This window comes from Athene cunicularia (assembly GCF_003259725.1).
Source record: "Athene cunicularia isolate RWA chromosome 1 unlocalized genomic scaffold, athCun1 chr1_part1, whole genome shotgun sequence".
NCBI lineage: Eukaryota > Metazoa > Chordata > Aves > Strigiformes > Strigidae > Athene > Athene cunicularia.
In genome coordinates this window covers 104,396,510-104,405,722 of record NW_020799091.1, presented here as the reverse complement: position 1 = coordinate 104,405,722, position 9,213 = coordinate 104,396,510, and positions in this window count along the sequence as shown.

Sequence of the window (9,213 nt, the reverse complement as noted above, 5' to 3'; positions counted from 1 at the left end):
AGCATGGACAAGTACCTAGAACAGTGGGAACCTCTGGTGTGCTGGAACTTCACTCCTGCACAGGTGCAGAATCCTGAACTAGTAAAATATTTGGAAAAAGTATGTTGTCACCCAGGTAATTCCAGAGAGGCTCAGCTCACTGCAACATGCTGGGGCCTGGCCCATGCTTACCGGGTGCTATTAAGCACTGTTCAGCACGCTCAAGAGGAAGAGGAGGCTCTGCACCTGGTAACCAAGTAACAGAAACTGGAGCCACTACAACCCCGAGGACAGGTGCTGCAGCTGAACCAGAGAACCAGCCCATGACGGTGTCAGTTGCTCCCATACAAAGAAGAAATACACAAGAAAATCCCCTCACAGCGTACAGGGTGACGATGAACCAGGCCCATCACGAGAACAGGAGGAGGAGGCAGAGTCAGTAACAGTCACCTGATCCTTATCCCTGAGCGAGTTGTGAGACATAAGAAAAGATTGATGACATCATTGTATGGGGTAATACAGCAGAATTATTTGAGAAATGGGAGAAAATAATCTAAATCCTTCTGAGAGATGGGCTTGCCATAAAACGTGGTGAGGACAAAGGACCTGCAGAAAAGTTTCAGTTTTTAGGAGTAAAATGGCAAGATGAACGTCATCAGATTCCAGTGAAGGTGATTAATAAAATAACAGCTATGTCACCACCAACTAATAGAAAGGAAACACAATATTTCTTGGGTATTGTGAGTTTCTGCACATTCCACATTGCACTCAGATTGTCAGCCCTCTCTATCAAGTGACTCGGAAAAAGAATTATTTTGTATGGGGCCCAGAGCAATGAGAAGCTTTTGAGCAAATTAAACAGGTAATAATTATTCAGCCTAAAAATTTCTTCTTTTGTCCCTCCTTTATTTCACCGGGGAGGGGGAGGGCGGGTGTAAACAAGTGGCCACGTGGTGATTGGCCACCCACTGAGTTCAATCCATTTAACTACTCTATGATGAATAACACATCAAAATAAAAGTTTTTCGGAGAAATATTATGGCTTTTGTGTTAGCAAACAGTAAGTGAGAGTGCAGGAGATTCCCTTCTAGGCTTGTATATGTCCTGACATACCCATTACTTATTTCTGACAACTAACGCTCACTTCTCATGCAAAACTTGCCTTGAACTTTTTGCTCCAAGGAAAATCTTACATTTCTACTACCATATTGTAATACTATTTGTCAATTTTGTCATATTGCTTAAATGTCACTCTGGAGAAAATAATATAGTAATTAGCAGTGATCAGAATGTATGCTCCAGGTCTAGTTCCTCAGAACAGCAGTCTTCTGACTTTTTACTGGGGGATTACACTTCTTGCTTCCTATAATAGTCTATGCTCTCTTTTGCCTCTTCACCACAGAGATAGGTACATGCAGATTTGTCTCTGTGTGCACATTTTTAGAAACATATATATGCATTCACAGTTGTGTTTGTGGTCTGCTGTAAGGTCTCACCTGCCCATTTCCAGTACCCCATTGAGTGTAACAAAATAAAAGCTTAGTGAAAAAGTTCTACCTCTCAGAAGTCAGCTTGCTTTGTCTAGTCAACTCAGGGTAATGCAGGGATTTCTTCACTGTGTCAAATTTAAATAATCCTAGTCCTGTTATCTTTCCAAAATCCTTACATTCTAGAGGTTACTGTGAACCACTCCCTTCCCTTTTCTTTAAGAATGCCTTCTCTAGCAGTTAAATTTATTCTGTAGAATATTTTAAAATCACAGAATCACAGAATAATCTAGGTTGGAAAAGACCTTGAAGATCATCCAGTCCAACCATTAACCTAACACCGACAGTTCCCAACTACACGATATCCCTAGCACTATGTCGACCCAACTTTTAAACACTTCCAGGGATGGGGACTTCACCACCTCCCTGGGCAGCCCATGCCAACACCTAACAACCTCTTATGTAAAGAAATGCTTCGAATATCCACTCTAAACCTTCCCTGGCATAACTTAAGGCCATTAACTCTTCTCCCTATCACTTGTTACTTGGTTAGAGAGGCTCATCCCCAAGTCTCTGCAGCCTCCTTTCAGATAGCTGTAGAGGGCGCTGAGGTCTCCCCTCAGCCTCCTCTTCTCCAGAATAAACACCCCCAGTTCCCTCAGCCGCTCCCCGTACTACGACCTGTGCTCCAGACCCTGCACCAGCTCCGTTGCCCTTCTCTGGACACGATTGAGTCATTCAATGTCGTTTTTGTAGTGAGGGGCCCAAAACTGAACACAGGAATCGAGGTGCAGCCTCACCAGTGCCGAGTCCAGGGGTCAGATCCCTTCCCTGTCCCTGCTGGCCACGCTATTGCTGACACAAGCCAGGATGCCATTGGCCTTCTTGGCCCCCTGGGCACACTGCTGGCTCCTGTTCAGCCGGCTGTCAATCAACACCCCCAGGTCCCTCTCTGACTGGCAGCTCTCCAGCCACTCCTCCCCAAGCCTGTAGCGCTGCTGGGGGTTGTTGTGGCCCAAGGGCAGCCCCCAGCATTTGGCCTTATTGAAACTCCTGCAGTTGGCTTCAGCCCATGGCTCCAGCCTGTCCAGGTCTCTCTGCAGAGCCTCCCTGCCCTTGAGCAGATCAACACTCCCACCCAACTGGGTGTCATCTGCAAACTGACTGAGGGTGCACTCGATCCCCTCGTCCAGATCATCAATGAAAATGTTAAACAGGAATGGCCCCAACACCAAGCCCTGGGGGACACCACTCGTAACTGGCCAACAACTGGATTTAACTCCGTTCACCACAACTCTTTGGGCCCAGCCATGACTTACTCTGAGCAAGAACTACCTACTGTGGTGGTGGTTGCTTTTAACAAAGCTAAAGATTCTGATTTAAGGAATTAATTTTAAGCAGTGATGTGTCCTGAGTAGAGGTGTTCACCCTTTAAGAACAGAGATGACGAAATTGAATAAAATGAGGTATATTTGCATTTTGTTAAAAGACAAAAATTGCAGTCGATAGTATAGTCATTGAAGATATTTAAAATAATTATCATGAACTTCTAGATATGACTGAATGAAATACAGGTGATTTAAAACCAATAAAATACTGGAATCACTGAGTACAAATAAAAAAGTTAAATATTTCTATCCAAGGTCTTAGAGGCCATTTTTTTATTGTTATATGAATTAGATGTGAACTAAGACTATTAATATGTATAATACAAGGTGTTCCCAATGAAGTTTATCTTCCATATTTCACTTTCAGCCAAGATTAGTAAATACATGGGTTTTATTCCGATTTCAGTAAAGGTTTTGAGGCTGTAAAGCAATAGATAGCTTTGTGACAGAATAAATCACATTTTCATATTTTTGAATTTGTGTACCACAAATGCATTAGCAAAGTGTTTCAGTGAAGGGAAGTCTTTTGGTGGATTTTCGTATTTCTGAGTTTCAAAAGGTAAACAAAATGTAAGCTTCCTGGTATTTTAAGGATTAAACCCACATTTTATAGAATATGAAAAATAAACAGAAAGCAACGTAAGTCAAGATGATAGCCATGTCACATGAAAGATTCCTTTCATCAGTCTGAGTGAATATATTTTGCTGTATTTTCAAATGACATGTTTGTTCATTTTCCGTGGTATGGCATCACATATTATAACTTTATTCCTTATTTTAATTTTTCTATTTCATGGACCTAGTTATGAAGTTAATAGTTGATATTAATAGCTGACTGAAATTTCTTCTTTTTTTTTTTTTTTCCTCATCAAAATACAGTGCTCTTGTCCTTAATTTTTTCTAATTTGTTTTTGCAGCTCAGTTCTTTCCTCACATTTTTTCAAGAATGTACATGGAAACTTTAATGAAAACCTTGTAATATCATATTATACTCAATACTTTCTGCATTGTAAATGTCTGACTCAGGATGAAAATTAAGCAAATGTCTATTTCAGTGTGGTTTTTTGCTACTATGCTTAGTTACACTTTCCTTTATAATCCCTCAACACTGTTCTAGTTATAATAATTTTTCTTATACAGTAGGATCTCTTTTTAAGGTTTAATGGTTGCCATGATTTGGAAAAAGGGATTTGATTTCTGTCAGGTACTAACAGCTTTAGATTCCTGCACTATTTCTTAAGACCACTGTAGATATTTTACTTCATTTTTATGCTTCAAGGGCCATTTCTATAGGGATTTCATCACCACATATTATTTCTGTTCTTCATTGAGCCATTGCAATTTGATAACATGCTCTGCCTTTTCAGTTTCTTGCCTTGTTCTGTCTAATAAACTTCTGCTTTAAGAAACTGATTTGACTCAAATAGGCTGAGAGCTCACAATATCCTGAGTTTTCTATCTAAACTACTCCAGAAGCTGGAGCGTGTTGGATTTTGAGGTTTTTATATATTTTCCCCTGAAGTCACAAGATACCGAAGCCATGGATGTTGGTGTATTCGCTGTTGCCACCTTTCTGTAGAACCAAGATGAGCTGGCACTGCTACAGTGACTGTAATCCTTGAGTGTGGGACTGACGGAGGCCGTTGCACAGAAAGGACTTCACTATCACCCTGCAGCATCTACTTGTAGCAGATTTTCTGTAGAAATGTTGATGCAGTACTAAATAAATTCAAATACAACCGAATCTAATGTAAAAAAAAAAAAAAAAAGTCTGCTAAGTAATCATAAGAAAAAGCTAAAGCATTAGTATTCCACAACAGTCTTAAAGCTTTTAAATGTAAAGTGTTTGTCTTTACTACATCCATAAAGTTCATCAGAAAACCATCACTGTGACCTTCAAACTTTGTGTTGAAAAAATATTGTTTGAATGTCAGAAAATCTGAATTTTTTTGCTGAGGTATTATGGAGCACGCTCAGAACATAAAATGGGATATGATCTTATACTTTCAGCTGTACAGGAATATCATAGGAATGAAAGAATCTCAATCTTTTGGATGATATCTATACAGATATCCCTAGCTCTAAAAGTGGAAAAGCAATGCATTTTTTTCAGTTTAATAGTAGAGACAAAAACTCTGGAGAGAGGAAAGAGAATGTCAGTTTGTTTGAGATGAAATTAAACAGAGGTCTTTTGATGAAATCAGGAAATACTATCTTCTCAAAGTTTGTCATTCTTTGTCCTTTCTGCATGAAAACTCTTTGTCAAATTCAACCTTATTGTGCAGATAGTTTTGCTTTCTCTGCACCTGTTTTTAAGTTAATTTCTCATATGTATAATAAAAGAATGAAAAAGAGAAGAAAAAAGTATACAACCCAAGAGATGAAATACCACTGACAGCAGGATCTTAGGCTTTTTTACTGCCTGAGGTCAAAACTCAAGGCATACAGTCTTCAGCATTCTTCTGTGCAGTAAATTATTGTTCATAGCCATCAGTGCATTGCAGCAGAGCTTCAAGTAATTTTCTTGTGAGGACAGCTGAGAGGGTGACAAACAGGTTACTCTACTGTCTCAGAGAGTCCAAGTCAAAATATGGTTGATTTTTGGAAAATTAATTTTCTTTAAATAAGTTTGCTGCCATTCCTAGAGCTTCAAGACAAATAATACATCCTTCCATTCTACTAATGCAAATATTATATTTTGGCTGAAGGAATGTAATTAACATTGGCTTATAATCAGTTGTTGACATTAGTAAGCTTTAAAACCAGTTCTTATTCAAATAATTTTTCATGCTGCTAATATAAACCATCTCAATGTGATATCAGCATAAAAATTTTCATAGAGGGAAGGGGATGTTAATGGATAAGCTTTTGATTCTTTATGCCTTCACTGCACCTGATGACCACAATTTTTACAAACAACAGCTAACACCATTTTTGTACTAACTCTTGAAATTGCTTAGGCTTCAGTACATTCAAAGATGACCTTGGTAATTTCATTGTTCTATCAAAGTATTTCAACATCCAGGTTTGGTTTCTAGGTCCAATGATAACTGTACATTTTCTTTAAAACATCACACAGTTCAGAAGACAAAACCAGTTATCTAAGGCATTGAATAATTTGCATATGAATAAAAATCTTTGCACATAAATGCAAAAATAGTACAGGTAAGTTAATATGCATGCTTTTATGGCAAATCTGGTGTAAATTCATGGAGCTGCACCGACATATATGTACTCATTGCAACACTAGTACATACTGTGATGAACATACATTCTCTCTCTCTTTCTCTCCACATATGCTTATATTCACATATATTTAAATATGCTTCTTTATTGTCAGTTCACAAACTGAATACATTTGTAATTGGTGAATATAAATGGTTTCCTCCCTTCTCTCCTCCCCTTCATGCAATATTGGAAGATAGAAGTGGAAACCCAGAATTTGTTTACTATCAGGGTGCAGTTATTTATAGTCTATCAGGGAGGAAGCTGCATGTTGTGGTATCTTCTGATTCCTGGGGTGAGCTCAGACTGATTTGGGTAAACCATTTCTGTTGGATGATGTTACAGTACTAGTCACTATGACAATACTTTGTGTTAATCTATACAGTTAAATACCCTTTATCCAAACACAGAATGTGTTCCCTCCATTAAATAACTAGGATGTTTATATCATATCATAATTGAAATGAAATAGAAAAAATAGGAAATAGAAGATGAAAAAGTAATATCATTTTTCTCAGAGTTAGACACAGTCAAAAGATGACATTTTGACCTGTGGAAATTTCATAGGTTGTAAATATGCATAGATGTATGTTCAAAGTCTAGATGTTTTCAGATGGGCCTTTATTCCTTAATTTCTGAAATCCTTTAAATGGGTAAAAAGTCATATTTCACGATCATAAAAAGTCATTGGAAATATTAAAGAATTGAGAAAAAGAACCTGGCATTGATCTGTATAGAAGAATCTCCCGGTCAAAAAGGCAAATAAGAAAATAAAAAATAAGAATGAAGAAATTCTTGAGTCTCAGTAAGAGCTTATGCTAATGACTAAAATAACTTTGTTGAATTCAAACATATAAGACAACATATAATTAATGGTATGTTTTATTAGGAGCCAAAGTTTTTCTTTATTTTTTATTTTTAACTTTTTCCTTAAACTCTAGCAGTCAAAATATATATTTTTATAGGGTTACATCAGGCTTCTGACCAGTCACTAGTGGAGTTGCCCAGGGATTACTTTTAGGGCAGGTGAGTGAAGTCTGCCAGAGTCCAAGTTCAAGGAGAGGCTGGACAATGCTCTTAATCATATGGTTTAGTTTTAGGTAAATCTATGAGGAACAGGAATTTGAACTCGGTGATCCTTATGGGTCCCTTCCAATTTGAGATATTCTATGATTAAAAATAGGACAGGTAGAACCTGAATTCACCTACAGTTCTGAGGAATTTGATCTGTAGATGCATTTGAAATGCCGGGTAAGCCCCTTTACTTAAAGAATTTTGTCACAAAACACAAAAATCCTTCAACCACAGAAAGATTCAAACTGAAAAACAGACAATTTAGATGAGGTATAAGTAAGATCTTACTATCCAGATACTTATCATCAATCAGTCAAAAAATTCAACATCTGCACACTTAAGTATGCCAAATTTTCATTTGTTTGCATTAGAGCAAGATTATACTTTATGCATAATAGATTATATAATGTAATTGCATTGGTATTTTTTACTAGAAGTTATTATGCTACAATAATCAAATATTTATTGTTTATAGGAAAATGTCAATAATACTGTGCTATTTTCCAAATATATTTAATTAATTTATTTGTATAGGAGATATGTCACAGAGTGAATCTAGAAAGGAAAGCAAGGCACAAATATTTCATTCTTTCCTTAGCCATCAGTATTAATTCTAAGTTCATTTCTCTTGGTTCAATTTTATACATTTAAATTAATCTGCACAAAATTATTATTTAATTTCATAATTTTGAGTTCCTTTCCCCCTTCTGTGATTTATTGTTTGAAGATGTAGATATTGTCCTTCTTTATAGTATAATTAGCAAAGGTATTACTACTTCTATTTAAGATTTCTGTTTTCTCCAGATTAAGAACATTTTAGGAGTTGTTTGTATAATGTAATTGTTGTGTAAAGTTTTTAAGTTAAATCTGGCTCATTTAAAAAAAAAAAAAAAAAAGCTTTAATATGGTTAATGATAATTCTGCTGTTTGTGAGAAATACCTTGGTATAAACAGCTTTTTCTTACATTAAAGTAGTCTCGTTTTGTGGCAAAGTTGCAAACTGCATGTTTCATAACAGACAGTTATATATGATGGAGCATGAAAGAGGTGAGGCTTTACTTCAAGGCAAGGAGGTGTGTTTGCTTCAAAGTCTTAAAATATCCCTACTAATGAATGTTTCTGAGTCTTGTGGTTTAATAAGTAAACTTCTGCCTCTGCCACATCTGTTCCACCCTGTCAGAAAGCCTCCATATCATGAAGGTAGGGATGCTTCTGTATCATCCTCAAAGTGTAACAGCTCTAACTCTTACCGGCAACTGAAGAGATTAGTTTACATGTGATTACACCTAACTGCTGATGCAGCAGCAGTAGAACCAAAGACCAAAGAGCTTCTGCAGCCCATGTTTTCCATAAGCAGCCATAGTTTTGTCACACTTTATCTTTTGACTAGCAGTTCCTTGTGTGTTTACCACCTGCCTTTTGTATAAAACATTTTTAAAAGAATTTACATCTTACTCCTTTTCTTTAGGATTCTGGCAATAATCTGCTTAAATTTAGCTAAAGCACTAACTTCTATATCATAGATCATAGAATAGTTTGGTTTGGAAGGAACCTCCAAAGAACACCTAGTCCAACCCCACCCTGTAAAGAGTAGGGACTTACTCAACTAGATCAGGTTGCTCAGAGCCTCATCCAGCCTGACCTTGAATGTTTCCAGGGATGGGACATCTACCTACCCTCTGGGCAACAAGTTCCAGTGTTTCACCACTCTCCTTGTAAAAAAATTTTTCCTTATATCTAGTCTAAATCTACCCTCTTTTAGTTTAAAACTATTATCCCTTCCACTATTGCCACAAGCCCCACTAAAAAATCTGTCCCTATTTTTCTTACAAGCCCCCTTTAAGTACTGGAAGGTGCTATAAGGTCTCCCTGCAGCCTTCTCCTCACCAGGATGAAAAACTGCAACATTCCCAGCCCGTCCTCATAGGAGAGGTGCTCCATCCCTCTGATCATTTTGGTGGCCCTCCTCTGGACATGCTCCGAGAGGTTCATGTCCTTCTTCTGCTAAGAACTCCAGAGCTGGACACAATACTCAACACATAGGACAGATCTAACTAATT